Source organism: Diadema antillarum, unplaced genomic scaffold, assembly GCF_040938485.1.
Source record: "Diadema antillarum isolate AM-2024a unplaced genomic scaffold, OU_Dant_1.0 seq00001523_RagTag, whole genome shotgun sequence".
Classification (NCBI taxonomy): domain Eukaryota; kingdom Metazoa; phylum Echinodermata; class Echinoidea; order Diadematoida; family Diadematidae; genus Diadema; species Diadema antillarum.
In genome coordinates, this window is record NW_027272255.1 from 722,765 (window position 1) to 742,852 (window position 20,088).

Here is a 20,088-nt window from a genome sequence, read left to right on the forward strand (position 1 = left end):
AAACAGGGACTTTCCCCCTTGGCTAGCCGCTCTCGCGTTTTCCCGTGACCGCAGAAAGGTTGCACTTTTTCCCCCAGTCTGTCACTGAAACCGAAACAGAATTATATTCGCCTGTGTGTATCTGGAACGATCTGACAGCGCGATGGCAAAGGGTGGTGGCACATACCGTTTGCATTCATCGATTTGTCAATGTAAGATGATATTACTAATGACGAGAATAACTGACGAATTTTCTACCACTCTTTTCAGCTATTATGCTCGTCTGCGCGGTTGCTGGATAGCCATTTACGAGTAATCCATAGGCTTATCTTGGCATCGAACTATTATTGTTCTGTTTTGTTTTGATCGCCTTCAACTTAGTTTCAAATTTGCTGTTGCTCAACAAACATATGATCTTCATTTTCGAAACATCTAACTTGTTTCTGACGTAAATGACTAAAAATAATACCGTGGTTTGCTTAATTCAAATCCTGATGAACACGCATGGTGGTTTAACCCTATAAGTGTAGGAAATAACGTGCGCGAGTAACCTTCCCTTTTCGCCTTTTCGAGTAAACAAAATTTAAAAATGGAAGCGTCGATACTATCCATCCCCGGAGTTCAAAACAATAATCGTAAAGTCAAAAATATCAAGCCTATTGACTTGATAGATTGATAAGGAATCGGTTCAATTTTCAAAGTGCTCTTCGAGTGAATTAGCTTATTGTCTATCAATATAACACGTCAAATATCATCAGAGGACATTTTTTTCGTAATTGTGGATATTTTGATGAGAATGTTTCTTACATGCGTAAGAGACAGTTGTTTAAAAAATTGCAGTGACTAAATGTTGTCATTGTTGCCAAGCAGAGTCTCCGTTTAAAACTCACAAAGGCAGTCAGATAACATGAACATAGAGAGCGCAAACGGACACACACCAATAACACGTGAAATGGTGCACTACTACACGAGACGTAGAAATAATGATGTTTACGTTTGCAGAGTTCATTTTTTTTCTTTCTTTCCAAAAGCATGCCTGCATTATTTTTTCACGTTATTAAGGGATAGGCTTGTCGAACTCCCAAGAGAATGCTGTTGTAACTCAAAACTGTCTGAGAAGAACCCTGAGTTTCGTGTTTACAAAGAGCACGGCACACCGGTCCGTGTTCATGAGTTATCGCGTGCACTCGTGTATGTATGTGTGTGTGTGTGTGTGTGTGTGTGTGTGTGTGTGTGTGTGTGTGTGTGTATCCTCGTAGTAACAACGCATCTCTATAGCATGTGTGTCTGCGTGTGCGTGTGTGTGTGCGTCGCCTAAATGTGTGTGTGTGAGTTGTGTAGTCCACAATACGGGTGTACACACGAGAGGTTACTGTGTATGGGAGTGTGTGTGTCGGTGAAGTGTGGCTTCGCTGAGTAAGGCCGTATGAATGGTTGTGCGAAAGGGAATGGTATTTCGTGCGGCACGTCCATGCGTATGCATCACACACATCCCACACTACTCCCTACGGTTACACACACCCATATGCTGGGACACACACACACAGTTCACACACACCCATACACACAACCTGCCGTAGAGAAGCACCAGGCTTTTTTTTTTTCTTCTTTTTACGACAATACGGTGTATGGCAAATAATGTTCCGTCCGTACCAAGCAATGCATTGAGCCCATGTACCGAGCAACGGTCTACCCAGACGGTACGGTCAAATAACAGAAACCATTTCTGCTGCTGCTTTTTGCGCCAGTGCAGTCTCAGCCGTGCCATAGAGCTATTCAACACCATGAAACATGTCGCTGTGGGGTGATTTCTTCTGCATCTCTTCTGCCTGATCTATGCCGATGCTCTGGAAATGTGCAGAAAGTCTCAGTTTGTAGGGAAACTGCTGCAATATCAACAAAAAATGGAAGTAACTTCATAATCTCTTGCAGTGGATCACCAAAACCGCATTTCGCCACAACACGACTGTCTGCAGCCTTCGGAATTTCATCGTCACTTTGTCAGACGGCTAATTTGTGATTTTGAGCAGTGCTGGGTCATTTTGCACAATTTACAGAACGTCCTATGTGTGATTTCAGAGTAATATGATTGCCGAGTTGGGCTGAATAGTGGTTAGACATCACTTCTCTCCTGGATATTCTACGATTCGTCTTGAACAGTGCTTTCCTTTTCGTTGTGTTTAATTTCCTCCTGACTCAGCGTAAGGGAGAACTTATAGTGCTTTTGCAGCAAAACAGGTGAGTAGCATCAATTTACGAAGCTAGTTTTTCATGTAGTATTTGATATGATCATGTACCTTTTTCTACGGATCTGAGATTTAACAGAGCGCGTCATTATGCCATCGAGCATGTTGGCCTATCGAGCGCTGGTTGTCCTCCTTGCCGAACCTACCGGCGTCGGGGGCAGCCGCGATTCGCCGACAATACGCGATCAACGTCCGCTAAGAAGGCTGTGTGCAAACGCATGGTGCGTATTTCACTGTTGTGTGGTTCAACGCGATATTCGATGGATTATGATGGCCTGAACAAGGCGGCGCGGTGCAATGTTTTCGTAACTGACTTTCAACCGATTTTAACTTCCATATTGCATTAAGTTTTGAAACTTTCGACACGTGTCGTATCAAGTATTAGATTGAACAGACGACACTTTGCCTCTATCCCACATTCTACATTCTTCTATTCCTATGCGATCGGTCTGCCGCCATTGCTATCGAAACGTAACGTCTGCATTTCAAAGGGTGTATAGAAAAATCGCAATCACATTTTTCAATCATCATAATCTGAATTTATCCGCACGTGTCTGTATTTTGGTAGAAAAATATTATCAACCACGAGAGTTCCTCCGGAGAGAGAAAAAATGAGGTAACTTGCGGCATCTCTGAATGAAGATTTATGTACGCACTAGCGGTCACAGAACACTCCGCCACGCCAGTGGTGCCGGGTACATTCGAAGTGGTGAACCGGTGAGCTCTTCGCTGGTACGTGCACTGCTGCAGCTTGCTACTGTGTGACAGGGGTTCAAGGATTTTCATCTGCCTCGTCAACTTCTGACAAACACAAATACAGTGCAACTGCAGAGAAAATGGTGGATCTTTGACTCACGAAACCGTAGTACACATAATTTGACGTAGAGTGTTACTATCTTGAAGGGATTTCGTCATTTCTTCTCAAGAACTGAAATGACAATGCTATTACTTCTTGGTAAAGTAGGCATATATACATACATGGGTGTTGTGCTCCACAACAAAGATCGCGCTCGGCCAGGAGCTATGATCGCTTGCCTGAGCTGAGTGCGTTTATTTTAAGCAGGGAAATATCATTTCAGGAGATAAACTTACCCATGAAATGTCTCTATTTTTTGGAAACCTGAAATTGGTCAAGGCGTGGTGATGCGATAGGTGATAACGATCTGTATACTGTATAATTGCATTAAGTTAGTTCGAGAAGCAACTATAACGACTAGGGTCCAGTAATGTTATGCACAAGTCGCGGACAACGCTCAATTGCACATTGTGAGGGTTTCGTCACTTTTAGGCCCTCGCCGACCTCTCTCGCTCCCAGCGTTAGCCGCGTACAAAGGTGGTATTCTCTGCTGCAGTGGCGATGGCAACCACATTGCATTTGTTGGACTTCGACGCTTGTTATGTCGCATAATGCCTCCTAATTATTTGTCATCAGTACGCAGGTATATTTCGAAAGCATATGCGCCAGACTAGCTGATTGAAATCACTATGAATCACAACGATGTTTTATGATAATTTTCTGCTGGTGCAAACTATGGCTGATTTTATTTCTCTGCTGAAGGACTTTGTGGAGAATATTTGCCGTGTGTTGTGCATTTATACAGGAAGAAATCACTCTGTGTTCGTCATACATGAACTGCCCAAGGTGCAGGTTATGCATTATATTAGTAATACATTATTGACGATTAGAAACATAGGCCTACATCGTTTGAAAATTCCTGACATTATTTTATTGCCTTCAGAGTAAGAACCTTGACTGTGTGGAAAACAAACAAACAAACAAGGTTGATGTTCAGCGTACAATGTAAAAGAACCTTACAGTGCGAGCGCATAGTATGAAGAATATCGCTGGGAAATATATATGCTCGTATATAATAATTATGTTTTCCAGAGTTTGCCAAATAATGCTCTTTGCACAGTGTTTCATCGCATTATATACTATGCTAGTAATCGAACTTTTCATTTAAACGGTCGAATGGACTATTAGGGATTAGGTCACGCTGCATACAAAAGCTAGAAATCGCATGGTCGTTATTATGACCACGAGCACATGGACTGCATCGGCCACTGTACAGGGAAGCGATTCCGATAATACCGCGGGAAACGACACATACACGTATATGCTGTTAGGTGCCAAGCCGTACCGATGCCCAGACAAAAATGAACATCCGAGTATATAACACCTTGTTCGTATTGTTTATGAAACCAACTTTGGACAGAGTACAGTCAACGTCCTCTTGCTGTTCTTGGCAACATTATGGTCTCTATGCACATAGTCACAGTTTACTTTTTTGTTTTGTTTCGTTTCTGACTGTGTATAGTTAGAGTAAACTTTTGCCGTGTATAATAAAGAAACAGGAGGTGTAATTAAACAAAAACCGGATGTCTCTGTGAGAGTGAAAGAAGAAGGGGGATTAAATCATATTGAAATAAGGAGAGAGAAAGAGAGGGAGAGGGAGAGTGAAACAGAGAGAGTGAGAAAGAAAAAAAAAAATCCGGGATACTCAGTAGTGTGTACAGTCATCAAGTTGTACGAATGGCTCGTGGCATTGGACTTCATTTGCACTCTTGCGCTTAGTTATAAGAAACCCTGAAAAAAAAACCACCCGCAAATACTCTTATGCATCTTATGCAGGTTGCAGCTACTTGTTACCAAATGCATAAAACCCTCGTGCAATGCGTATGCACGTTCACGGTTCTGTTGTTGTTTTTATTATTCGAATGTATTTACGTACGCACATAAACCTATATATATACCCGCAAAAACAAACAAACAAATAATAAACAAATAAACAAACAAACCGTACTCAAAATCCATCAAACCAAACAACGAGGGAGAATAAACTTTATCTTATGATATTTTAATAAACTTTATGATATAAAGAACAGATCATATAAATAAAAAAGAAAGTCTATGTTTCGATATACTTTTTTCCCACTCTTTCTTGGGGAGTGGGTAGATAGGTGTATGTGACGGATTGTGGATTTTATGTCTAGTCTGTACTAGCAAGGTACTGTACTATATAGCAAGAGCTCGTATATCCGTTAAGCTTGTAGGTCACTTTCACTGGCAGAAGAAAGCATCCCAAGTCCCCCCCCCCCCCCCCATTTCAGCATATTCTCAGTCCATAAATCAGGTGCCAGAACTATAATCGTATTCAGGTGAGATGCTTTGATAGCTATGGAAAATGAGAGAGATGGAGAGAGAGAGAGAGAGAGAGAGAGAGAGAGAGAGAGAGAGAAGAACAATAGTTGCTGTAATATTTTATATATTTATATGCGCAGTACTAAACATCACGTCATGATTCTTTCTTAATGTATCCACCAATACAGACTATACACAAAGGAAAAACAGACTCTCGCAGTGTATACTTGCACGACGGCAATGAACGACATTAATACAAGTCGATGCAAAGCGCAGTCGGGTCTCTCGTGCAGTAGTGCTTCCACTAAAATTGACATGGAAGTATGCCTGAAATTCGCACCAAAACAGAAATTCCCTTGCAAAATCTCATTTTTTTAATTTGTAGCGAATATAGGGATAGTGCCTTTATACAAGAATGATAGTGGTATAGCGTATATTCTCCAGATCAATTATAATATACACCGAAAAGTCATTGATAAACGTCAAAACTGAAAAAAAAAATCATGCCGTCACATCATTTCGACTCGAAGCTGTGTGATTAGCGCTCATATGTAAGAGCACTCAGTACGTGGTAGGCGGCGAGCGCTGTGGAGCGATATGTCCCTTTAAACGGTTTTGTTTATACAGGCACTATGTGCGTGCTCCTTATCGGGAATGGCGTTTTATTATGTTCAGCGCTTTAATTTATCCCACTTTTTGTTACGGTCCCTTTGACACCAACACCGTCTTCCATCAGTTCGATGGCCTTCTCTTTCTCTTTCTCTCTCGTCTTATATTTATTTCTTAGGCCTATTCGGTCATTATATATCAGAGGGAACATGTAGATAGATAAAAAAGGGTCTTCAATAATTTCAATGAATCCCACTACCAGAGTTCCGTAAATTGCTGGTACATTTTAATTCCTATATTTTATTATTAGATAAATGCTGTTTCATCATCATCATATTCATAATGGTGTAACAGATCACCCACAAGTACGCACACTTGCGTGCACTCGCGTGTCATGGTCTAGTAAACCTGAATGTGATTAAATCGAAAGGCCTATAAGATTTCATTATATTCATGCATCATCTGTGAACAGCGTAAGAGACTATCAGTGGTAACGATCAGTGAAACATGCAGATGTTTCCCTTTTGGTTTCAAGTTTATCAGCTAATTAAACGGGGTACGCAGCCCTTAGGAGAAAATTTGAACTAATATACTAGATATATTTCACCGAAAATGCGTAACTGAGACAATATTGTACACCATCACGAGAAACAAAGGGGAGAGAAAATAACATTCGGCCTCAGGAGTTGCCCCTTTAAGTCGAGTCTTTTTTTCACATTTCGCATTGTGCGTATATAAACAAGACATAGCTCGTCCAGCCCGGGCACAATATTGTTCTCGTGGAAAACAGATAACTCAAATTTCTGTATCTGGCTAAAGTATTTTCTCCGGTGCTGTTGTGCCGCTCGCCCTGTTCGCGCTCATTCATTACTCGGCGCTCGGGCTCGGGGAACGCAGCGTTTTGAACGAGTATTCGCGTGTTCATTACTGGCACATGCACTGCAAGACCTATACATTCCCCCGGCACCTGACTTGCCTATTTTTGTCGACAAAACAGGTTTGTGCAATGAAAAGAAGAGGTCTCGCGCACAACAGGAAGTTATTATGTAGATGTAGAGAGAAGTTCTTGCGCCATGCGCCCCCGTCTTTCGAATTTTGTTTTCAAATACCCTATTAATTTCGGAAGAGGGAGAGAGAGGAGAAAGAGAGAGAGAAGAGTTGGATATATATTCATATAGTATTGACATATATACTATAGCCTCGTTGATGCATCTTATATAGTACACAAGTTCCTGATGCTTTCATGTGTTTGAGATTTACATGATGTGTGCATAGTTTGATTATTGTCAAATTGTATAATGGACACAGCTTCGAATTCTTTATTCAATATGAAGAAGCGTTTCTGCTTTATATTTATGATATTAAAAAAATACATGGTGAATACGATTGAATTCTGGCATAACAATAAGTAACAGAGTTAAATCTTTATGTTCTTAATATAAATTGAATAGAATGTATACAGGGTTGTTATACTGCCATGAACGGATTTTCATAAAACATAGCAGCACCGTGCTGTCATTTCACTTAATATGATGCCACGCTATTCGATATTCTTTGTTTTTGCGTATGCCGCCCCTCGCAGATAAACTTGCAGCTGTTGGAGAAAAAGAAACCAAACGAATATCATTACCACAAAAACAAAAAAACAAAACAAAACAAGACAAAAAAAACTTCCAACAATCAGAACTGATTATGGTTATGTGCATATACACACATAACACAGCACTTATACACACAGAAGTGTGTGTATCATAGTATACGTTTCACTCGATGTCTGACTGTACACTTTATACCATGACATTTCGGATTATTGACTTTAATACGAGTAATTAGTATAGCGTGACGTCACGAGTTGTCGTGCTTTCCCCATCGTTGCAATGGATTAAAATCCGACAGAAGATTGAACCCAACTCTGACCCTTTCCTGAAAGTTGAGTATAATATGCTTTCAAGCAAAAAATGCCTTCTCTGTTAACGCGGCAACTACGTGTATGCGTGTGTATATTGCCGAAATGTGTGCAACATTTCGACGCGAGAGATTTTCATATTATTATACACCACAGCTTTCTCTGTGAAGATTTTCGCTGTTTGTGCGCCAGTGCCAACAACGTTTATTCCCCTTCCATCGTGATACAAATGCACAAACATAGCAGGGAGTGTTTGAACGCTCGTTTCTTATGACTTCTGTAAGTATTTCTTTGTTTTAAGGTGCAATACTTCGCGTGGTGAAGGTTGAAAGTAGAAAAGATGTAGACCCGTTTATATGGCCACCACTGTGCATTACTTATATGGTGCATTTCTCTCAGAATGAAAGTCTCCGTGTTATTTAGTTCTCGATTTATTTAATTTAATTACACTAGAGCATTAAACAAAGGTTGATGGAGGAAGCCGATGGTTTTATTTTGACCGTTGCCATGCCAACGACCGAAATGCGAGCGCTTAAAGGGAAGTGTATATTGTGTGCCCTATTACTTTGTGGTCCATTAGCTCTTGATTTATTTAGACAAAGTCTACGACGTTTCGAGATAAGCTTTCGGATTCACGGTTATTCTCCGCTGTTGTTGGTATATAGAGTGAATATCATACCTGACCAACTCCCAATGCACAACTGTGTGGTATATCTCAATATGCGAAGGCTGAAGTCCCTTACACTCGATGCAATAGTTAAATGTTTTGTGGGCAATTATGATGACCTATGTCTCAGCTAGGGGAACACCTCCATTGTATATCCTTTACAGCCAGAGTTTTACAAGATTTCATACTATTTGTCTCCTTTCCTGAGTCGAATCGAGACTCGTCAAACATAATGCCGTGATTCTATATTGTCCAGGTGCGCAACTGAATATTGATTGGTTAATCATATTCATCGATGCAAAAGTTGGATGTCAAGGACGTCACTGTGTATATATTATGTACAAGTTCTGAAAATGAGACATTGTTAGGACTTACATTGCACAACGAGTGAGAATCGATCACTTTTTGGCTCCGAAAGTTTGTCAAAATTGTATGATTGTTTGTGTGGAAAATATGATATTCATATAAATGTGCAAATTAAAGCGCTCAAAGTTTGTGCTTCGGTTGAGCAGCATAACGTGACTTGGGTACACCAGAGTTCGCGATCTCTTAACCTTGCGAATTATACCGTGTGAATATTTTTCTCTTTTTCTCAAGACTGTGTATTGTATATGTTGAAATTCCTATTTTTCCTCTTTTCGATGATATTGAAGGTAACCATTTCTTCTTGTGTGTGGAGAACAGCAATTGTTTTTTGGGGGTTTTTTTAAACTCTTGTAGAGGAACGAAATAATTGCGTGTTCTAGTTATGTGAAATCAGACATACATAAGTTCTATGGTTGTCGATTGATTTGGAAGAGGAAATGGCCATCTCTGTGTTCAAATCCAGGCAGGATTAACCATCCATTTTTTCATTCTGTCAATCACAGATTTGTACCGTCCCTCCCTCTTTCCTCTCGCTAATCCTCCCTCTCCGTTTGTACGTCCGTCTGTCTGTCGGTCTGTCGCTCTCTATATTTGCATTCATTTGAATTGAGCCCTCACATCGTGTGAAGATACTCTTGCCTAATAGAATACGTCATGCCACATATCTTTCTGCATGCTGCTATACAGAGGATCCCATACAATGTAGATACCCGCTTCCCACAACGAGTGCGGCCTCTCCAGAAGTTGGGATCTGAAGAAACCCAAGTCTGGCGGGCCCTGCGTGGGTGAACTCTCGATAGAGGATTTGTTACCGAGCTCACGGAATGCTCTCCGGTGCCCTGACGCAGGGATTTATCACAATTATTCTTGCTTTCGATGTGTTCTATACCTTCATTGGTCCAAAAGTTGCCTTGGTCAAACCAGGGAGCTATGTAGCGCCGAGATATCTGTGGTCTATCATACGTGGAGCCAGCTGAGTCCTCGATTGCAGTGAGAATTCTGAGCCACGCTCAAAACAACTAATTATCCGTCCGTGCATGCTGCCTCTGTATTCATTATTGCCGTGTTCTACATATATAATGTGTATTTCTGACTCGTCATTGTTGTATATGGAAACTTGATAGCGTGAACATGTTCGGTTCAGCTTGGTGAGCTCATTATATATTCATGGGATTCAACAGATCTGAATATATAAACATAGTGGCACGTCCCATAATATGAGAAAGAAATTTTATATTCGAATGGAGTCTGGATTGAATGAGGGGGAAAGATTAAAATTGCGTGCAAACTGCGCGCCAAACAATACGTTTCATTGATGCATAAATTTGCAAACTTCACCCACAGAATGTGTGATATTGGAGCATACTGCACACAAACCCATGTGACACTTCAAAGTTACAAAGTTTGGTAGATGATCTTGACCATCAGTGACCCTTGATATTAGGTCCATGATGTTATTGAAGTACTAGTACACTGTGTATTCACGATCACTGCGTTACGTCTGTATGTGATGTGAGCTATAATGTATATCGTCATCAACAAAGTACCTATGGAGCTTTAGACGATAGAATGTTGTCATTGTCATGTACGTTTTATTGGTGACGAAAAGGAGAAGAGGAAGTATTAAAGCGAGTCTGATCGTTCATTTATAACCCACGATGCCTATACGCTGAAATACTAATACTACAGTCTGTACGTAAATTCTAGCATTTAATATTCTTTATTCGTCGATGAAGGCCCGAACAGGTAGCAGTTCCGTCACGCCGAAACTCAATTCGGAGCCGATCTCTCCTTACCCTCTCTCTCTCCCTCTCCCTCTTCTTCTCTCTCTGTCTCCCTCAAGGATTTTTTTTTCTTTTTTTTGTGCGCGCAAAGGCCCCGGTTTGGCCTTTGGAATAAGGGAAATCTACTATTGTTCGGCGAACTATAGACTATTGTAGCCAGGGAAACACATTCAATCCGAATTTCCTTCATCGTTTTGCTCGAACAAAACACCAAGTCTGTTTGCATACTACAGCGGCATAAAAGCATCTAGTGGGGGCTCGGCGGGCAGGTACCGCACCCGGCCCCTCGTGGTAGGATTGTGCAGGGGAGCGGCGGTCATGCATTCCGCCTCGCCGCAAGCACCCGTGGTCGCTCGGTGACCACGAAACCCCGGACTAAGCGCCGGGGTCGCGGAGGCCGAATCCGTGCATAAAATTAAAGCGTGCCGATATGCGCTGGGTTTGGGCAGATATCGCTGCCAAGGAACAGGCTCACGTGTTATTTCCTAAGAGTGGTAGCAAGAATGATAATGAACTCATTTTCTCTTCGCTGTCGGTAGCCGCACGGAAGATTCATCTGCACAGCATCCATGCGTGAGCACATTGGACGTGTAGTGTCCGTGTACTGTCAAACGACAGACTTCACGCAAACACGCATGGACCACCTCCCTTAATAATAGCCTGGAACCTCAATCGACGGCTTATATTCTCTTGTTTTAAAATATATCCTTCAAGACTTTTTGTAGAGGTTGGAAATGGTCACACGTTGACTGGAAGGAGGTGTTTGTCATGATTCAATATGCCTCCACCAGTTTTAAAAATATTAGTGTGGGCTATACGCAGCAGATCATGAGAAAATGATAAACGTACACGCACATACAAAACCTCTGCACCTTACCGGGACTACGGTACAATGCTTTACGTGTACTGGGAGGTGTGAGAGAGACTCTCTGCTGTAACTATACTGAGTGTAATTTGTACACCATTTTTTCGTATGCAGCACAGTTAGTACAGTTGTGGAGGAATAAGTCTGTACCATTCTTGGGCAGTGAGCTTGCTTTTATAATTCACGTAGAGAATGGTGACGAAATTCCTCCCGCTCTGAAGAGAAAACAAAAACGACCTAAAACCGTGGACAGAGCCTCTTCATGGAACTGAGGTAGTACAGATATGTTACGATTTGCGATATGCTGTCACCCAACCCCGAAAATCTTCCTGATTTTTCGTCGCCATGGTAATTATATATAGGGAAATGAGATTGGAACCCGGAGAAAGAGAGCAAGAGATAATATTCAGCTTATTTGAAAGAAAACAGATTCTGTTGAGTATAAGTGATACACGCCACTCATGTTAATGTTACGACGTTGAGTTTGATGACAAAGGCTTCACAGCTTTTATTGTTGTGGATGTACAAAATGACATCTTTATGTATCAGTGTGTATGTGTGTGGGCACAGTATATCATGTATGTATACGTATGTAGGCCTTATATATGTATGTATGTATGTATGTATGTATGTATGTATGTATGTATGTATATGTGTGTGTTGTGTGTGTTGTGTGTGTTGTGTGTGTGTGTCGTGGTTTCAGAGTCCGTTTCCATGTGTGACGTACCATTAAGAGGACCTGTATTACAAAGCTCTGACACCACTAAGGTATAGTATACAATTTCGTTACGGGGTCATGTGTGCTTTGTGATGCGTTATTCATTGCAATGGCGCAGTTCTTTCGACAGTGTCTTTTTCTTTTTATTTAGGGGGAGTCTCAAGACACACAATATTATTCCGTAGATAAAAATGTACGTACACCGTCGTATAGATGAACGTTGTTATCATTTCATGACGGGAAAAGTTACCGTCTGAAAAAAAAATGCGGTGCTGGTGTGGTAAATCGTCAGCGGGGTGATAATGGCTTTGCGGTGGTATTTACACAATGAAGACATTGTCCGTACAGCATTGTGTTATGACGAATGAATAGAAAACACAATTTTCACTTTTTTCTTTAAATTCCTGGTATGTAGACTGTCCTTCTTTACTCTGCATGCGGTATATCTGAACATGTAAATACCGCTTGATTCTTCGTGTGTCGCATGTAAATGCATTTGCCCGCATCGGGTGTTTGTAGTTGGACTACGTTGAACCAGAACAAACAGGATTTCTGTGTACTTTTATATATTGCTCTACGGCGGCGGGCAGTGTTCGTAGAATGACAGAGATGAAACCAAAATCCCGAAATCCTGAAAAAGAAAACACAGCAAATGCGTTTGTGGACTATCATTTTTTCCTCCATATCCGAAGGAAGTATACCGAATGTGATTAGCGTTGTTTTGTTTGCCGTGATATCAAACAAGAACTCATGTCGACCGTGCGGTTTCTGCAGTCGAATCGCCCACAATTTCAACGTAGTATTTTGGGGCTGTAGTATTCTATTCCGTCAAAAAAGAAAGATGCGACTATATCCTCGGCATCAACGGGTGCCTATTTATGTGGACTGTTAGATGCCAGAAATTCCCTCTGTATAATAATATCATAATACACCCGCATCTCACAGACAGTGAAGGTATAGTTCTAGTAGTGATGGGAAATCCTTTCTGTAATGTTTCTAATGCTTCTCTGCTGTACTATACTCGCTTTTAACTTTAGACGCCGTAGCGACGACGGAAATCATCGTTTAATGATGAAGGTGACCGATAATAAATTATGACCCTTGATCACCCGGCGTATCAGCGACTCCGCGTTGCGTCGCTGCTCGGACGTAATGACACCGTGTCATGATTAGTCCATTAGTTCGAAGTGTTACTCCTCGGTGAGGTCCTGTCCGCATTAATCGTTCCAGGTCATTCGTGGGAACACATCCGGGCACGTGTAATTAGTAATCCATAGCTGCTTGGACATATAATCGTCATATTTTCAAGATGGCAGTTTTGTATATACCCAATTACATGATGTGCTCCCTGATAGTTACAAGGACTACACCAAGTCGAAATAGGTGGATTCAGGGGGATGAAAAAGAGATCCCGTGCACCTCGCTATTATTTTCATGAAGACAATCATGCTCTTTTCATCGAACAGCGCAACGGTTGAAGAGGATGAAAATTCATAGTGACGAAACCGCCATCGTGCTATTATCGCACCATGATCCGATATAATTCGTTGAAATAAGTACGGGGAGGAAATCGAATTAGTCGAGTAGAATATGTATGGGAGGGGTGGTCTGCTTTTACTCCCCCCCCCCCCCCCCCTCCCCCCGGGATCTGGTCTTGTTCGTCCACGTTTTGCTCTAACTTGCTATCATGAGCCCGAACGCGTTCAGTGGAAACTGCCTAATCTTTTCGGCCAGCCACAAGTAGCTGCGACTGGTACAAATGTGTATAGACATTGTAGAGAACAATCAATACCGTGACAATTGACGAAGACAATAAGCCTAAGACCGTGGCATATGTCGAACACACGACGCTCTGTCTGTGTGCAGTGGGTAGCCGCTGTGATAAGGCCAAGGCAATAATAATGCAGCCCAGCAGCGGCACATTACCGAGGAGCACCGAATCGCGGCAACCCGGGCATTCACGGGCACGCATGACCCTCGTACGCACTCCCACTGCTGCGAACAGGAGTATTGGATAAGGTCTGAGCACACCGCCGAACACCCCTCGACATACGGAGACGTGCCTAGGATATCTGTTTTGCAGCTCATTAATCGTTCCGTGCCACTGATAAGATATTTGTTACCGTTCAGCGAAAAGTTCGACGTTATTGTCCGTAAACTTGTACTTGTCCATTTCCCCTTGAGTCGCTGCCGAATGCGTGATTTTCTCTGGGAACGTTTACTTGCAATAGAATCGCATATTGTTCATAATAAAGTTGAGATTGTATTATAAACGTACATAACAGAGGCCCCCTCAGACCTCAGTTTTCGCCATTGCACTCGTCTGGTGGGCCCTTATTATTACCGAATCGTCACGGCATGCCTGGTTTGATTTTACGTCTATGATACGCAATGCTCTTGCGTATTCAGTGAGAAAGCATACAGATGGAACGCGACATAATGACACGGGCCCGACGCAGAAATCACGATTTGTTTCACGGAGATTTTTCTCGATTCGTTCCGAGGCAACTCGATCGAGTTGCATTATAATGAAGGGAAGATTCTTGACAGATTGAATGCCATTATATATGGAAATGCGAGTACAATTATCGTTATCGGAATATTGCATCATGTCAAAAACAACTGGGATCCACTTCGATATACTCTTTTTTTATGTGCGCGTTCTTTGACTGATTACCATTTCATTTGCGTAAGACACGAGCGGACGTTTCAATTTTTCCAACCAGGGCGAATCTAGTATAACAATAATGTCGTCCCAATTCGATATATCCTATCAGAGTTGCTTTGGCATTACACAGAATTGTACCGAAATTGCTGGATATGTAGCGGTTTTTTTTTTTTTTTTCATGTTGGGTGGAGAATTACTGTAACAGAGTGTTTCATTCCAAAATGACGCAGAAAGATGGATAGATAGATGGATGGATAGATAGAAAGGTAGATAGACAGAGAGAGCAAGAGGGGAGAGAATATTTAAACATTGTACTGCTGTAACGGCAAGTCTTATATCAGTAAACACAGTGACCAATTTGTCATGCCTATTTGCCCAAGTCCCAAACGGTGCCAGAGGCATTATCGATAAATGTCACGTGTCCCCATCTATCCACTGCAGGTACGGATCCACGTAACGTTTCAAGGGAATAGAAAGAAATGTCTGACTCCTATTTCAGCATCTGGAAATAATGTGCATAGTTGACATAAAAAGTGATGTATATTTCATGAAGGCAATATGCCCACGCACACACATACACACACGTATGTGTGTGTGAATAATATATATTATATAATTATTAAAATCATATATGATATATAATGTATATTATCAATCATATATATATATATATATATATATATATATATATATATATATATATGTGTGTGTGTGTGTGTGTGTGTGTGTGTGTGTGTGTGTGTGTGTGCCTATATATAATGGCTATAGAACTACCTTTTATTGACTTGCTGCAAAGCGATGATGTAGATGAGGATGGGGTAGGGAAGGATGAGTATAACAAATTCTTGTAGGATATAGTATAATCGTACCTCCGGAGACTGCTAATGTCATACATTTTCAGTGGCCCACACTCGGTAATTCTGCGATTTGAACTCTGTTTATTCGGCCAGTGCTTCCAGTGGTGAAAACGAGACCAAAATTGTGCATGCTTGAGTAGTAGGCATAGTACGCTATTATATTATCGTATAGCTTTATTATACCCGTCGAATTATGCTCTTATACTCGTAAATGTCATTCGACATCTTGTGTGTTTCTTTGTGGTATAGACGGTGCTCTCGAACTTGTCCTGAATATAAAAAATGATGATAGTAAAGATTTGCATAATATTTTCTGCGGTGATTTTTATCTGCCTGTTTCGTATGGACGTCGATTCCAGTGAACTCGGTCTGTGTATGATATTACTATATCTTCCGTGCAGTCAGTATATTATTTCTGTTGTGTTGCTGTCTTACTTTTCATATTCACATTGCTGTCAGTTGCCTTGTATTGGTCAGTCGGTATCCCTCCCTAAAGGGTATCAAGTTCAATTCTGGTAACGTTTGAAATTTCACACGCGACCTTTCTTCGTCCGATCGATTTCCATTCGCAAGAAAATCTTACCTGCAGACTTTGGTTACAGAAGCTCTTTTATTCAAAATGACTCCAGAATCTAATATATCTAGCCTATATAATATCTATATATCTATATCTTTGTCTATATCTATCTATCTACCACATGTGCATATATATATATATATATATATATATATATATACATAAAAACATATCATATATTCTATAGCCCTATATATATATATATATATATATATATATATATATATATGTATATATGTATATATATATATTGTAGTTGTTCCGCGTATTGGCAGTACTAGAAATAGCAATAATAAAGTCACAGCATATATATATGGAGTATATATATATGTATATATATGTATATGTATATATATATATATATATATATATATATTTATTTATATTTATATTTATTTATATATGGAGAGAGAGATTATTATATGTCATTACTATGATGTTCTGTTAACGTTGTACTTAGTATACGGGCGACGTATATCTCACAGTATGTGTATCGATATTATTGTTATACATGTATGCCTCATCCTATAAACGAGACTCAAACAGCATTCTCGCAGCGCGCTTTTAAATTCATAACCGTGTTTATTATGAACGGCAGTATCTAGGTCCAGAACGGCTCCTCAGACTCGAAAGTTTGCAGCAAGCATGTTTATGCATAAAGAAAAAGGCCGAATTGCTCTCATATAGTACGTATATATACGTACTATACGTACATACAGCAGGTTATTTATCTATCCGGTCTGGTCATTCATTCCACACAACACGTATATCGGATCATGCAGCGAGGTGACCGGTCGGCTCCGCTGCGGTTTTATGGCAACTCTCGGCTTAAATTCTCGAGGGATAGCCTCTTGCGCGGAGGCCAGAAGAACAAGGCGTGCTTGCATGCATGCACATGCACGCACACACACAGAGACACACACAGAGACATACACACACTTCATCACACGCTCTCTTATACAGACATTCGATACATGACACACGCATACATACATACATAATACATACATTTAAATATATAAATGCGTTTTGCCTGTCTGAAAATAAATGTAGGTAAACATTTCATACATACAAATTAGAATTATATAGGCCTACATTATATATTTTCATTTTTAATACGGAAAAATATTTGAAAAATACATACATACACACACACATACATAAATACAGGTATATAAAGAATTTCTGCATGGTAATTATTGTTAAGCCACGTTATGTTTGAGTTTAACGTTTCGTCTATAATCAATCAAATCTATAGTTAGAGTGTCTTTATTTCATGATGTTATCTTATCATAAATTCCATTCTTTGGTATATTATGCAAAGACTGACCAGTGTTCTATGGTATATAACACAGGTTTTAATGCTCATCAGTTTACAACAGAATAAATCATTTCACATTATTCTACATATAATATAGTCAGGCAGATACATAATGTACGCATGTTGTTACAATGTAGAAAAACAATTAAGACAGCAAGGTATATATATATATATATATATATGTATGTATGTATATGTAAATATGTATATAGGGAGAGGGCGAAAAGGAAAGAAGAAAGAGAGGGAGAGAGAAAAAAAAGAAAGAAAGAGAAGTGAGAGAGATAAAAGAAGAGAAAAGGGGGATGGGGAGCAGGGGGCGAACGCACATAGTGCGTGCACTTTGGTATTTGAGATCCATTCACAGGAGAAATTGAATCGTTGATGTTTTGCTGATGGTTAAAAAAAAAGATACAAAGAAATTAAATGGCAAAGAGATAACCTTTAAAGATTTTTCGCATTTTTTTAACCCTATCATCTCTGTGATGCTCATCTTTTACCTATCGAAAATTTTCAGATGGATTCTGGTCAATGTCTCGAACATGATTAATTTGCAGGTTTTGATACGCATGCAGGGAGAGTGAACGCGGTTGCTAATTTTTGTGGTCATATATTTGTAGCTCGCAGCGCGAGACCTTGATTACTTCACACTGCGTTTATCTCGTCAGGTCAAGGTGTTGTCGCTGTTGATATACCGGTATCATCATCATCATCATCATCATCATCATCATCATCATCTTCTTCTTCTTCTTCTTCTTCTTCTTCTTCTTCTTCTTCTTCTTCTTCTTCTCTCCTCCTCCTCCTCCTCCTCCTCCTCCTCCTCCTCCTCCTTCTTCTTCTTCTTTCACCACGGTTTGCTTATAGTACGCTTCGAAAAAAAAACAAAGCAAACAAAAAACACCAATGACTGTATATTGGGGATGAAGTATTTAGTTTTCTATACATAGACACCAAGGAATGGCAATTATTTCATTTTTGTCACCGGACCATGTTATCAGTATGAATAAAAAGACGGACAGGGGACATAGTATTAATAATGATCATTGTCTTTACGATTGTTTTCACAATAAATGTTATCGAAATACGAATTGACGCATAATTTGAGACCCAGCTGTCGGTGAAATTTTAGAGAAAAAGGAAAAAGAATCTAGTTTCTCTCACAGATATCTTTTTCTCCAATAATTTTAGATTTATTTGTCAAGGCTTGCATTTGGTGCATTATGTTCAGAGTAATGATACATCACTTTCAGTGTTTGTACATACGAGATATGATAATGTGGGTGCTATTAGTTGCGTATACACAGCCTTTGCGAGGTCGAGATACATGTGCAGTGGCAACGGTCGAGTCTTCAAGCGACTTGCGATACTTAAAAAAGCGCATTTACCGGCTTCCTTCTCCAAAAACGTAGGAGATAGCTTCCAAGAAATATTTCTTCTACACATCCAACACTCTTTTTTTTCCCCTCAATATCTCCTATCCATGAACTTGAGCTGATCCAAACTGAGACCGATAAAACACTTTTATTCTAGCTATAAGGAGAAAGAGAGTTAGAGCGGTACCTACACACATCGAAAGGTCGTTAAACGGCACTTTCATTGACTTCAAAAAATTGTCGTATATATGCATCTTTCATACGCCGACGGGTCGGGAGTAGTCAAGTGAACGAAAGTGCGAGCCAAATTTAGGAGGATGTTAACGCGGTATACCAGTAATCAAAACCATGGACTGAAACCGAGTTTTGAATGATGAAGCGCCACCTGATTTCCCACGTTTATGATTGTAGAAGAATTATCATGATGTGCAGTAATTGGGTAGCAGTATAATGTAACTCTTTCTTTATGTTAAGTATCTATAGTCATGTGTCCGCCCAACATTGATTTTGAATTATATTTTACCATCACCCCGGTAAATCTACATGACACTCAGTGTGTGATTTTGATCACTTTATGATTAATATTGGCGCCAGCGGCGATCAAATCTGACAATTTACATAAATTATGATGAAAAATACGCAGAGATGGTCAGTCGAAGAAATGAAATAAACTTATTTCATCAGCGGTGATTGGACAGTAATTTCATTTATTTTTTGTTAATGTTGTTCCGTTGTTTAAACACGTTCAGTTATTTTTCGTTCTCCATCAAACGCAAACGGCAATCCAACGGGGTGCGTCTACGACCGAGTGAACTTGTGTATAGCGGTGGCATATCACAATAGGCACCAGCGACGAAAATCCAGTCCCACTGACGAACATGTGCGCCTGACAGGCAGTGTAAGGTCAGAATGGTCAATGCGTTAAAGGGAATCGCGAGTGACTATACTCTATGCAATTCTTGTCTCTTCGCTGAAAATATCTCCCCGTATGGTGGGATGTAGGACCTGCATAT

At 40.3% G+C, this 20,088-nt stretch overlaps 1 pseudogene; it reads left to right on the plus strand.

Moving 5' to 3' along the window:
- Nucleotides 1-1,692: 1,692 nt before the first annotated feature.
- LOC139710358 (uncharacterized) overlaps nucleotides 1,693-20,088 on the plus strand; it is a 112,860-nt pseudogene continuing 94,464 nt past the window's right edge.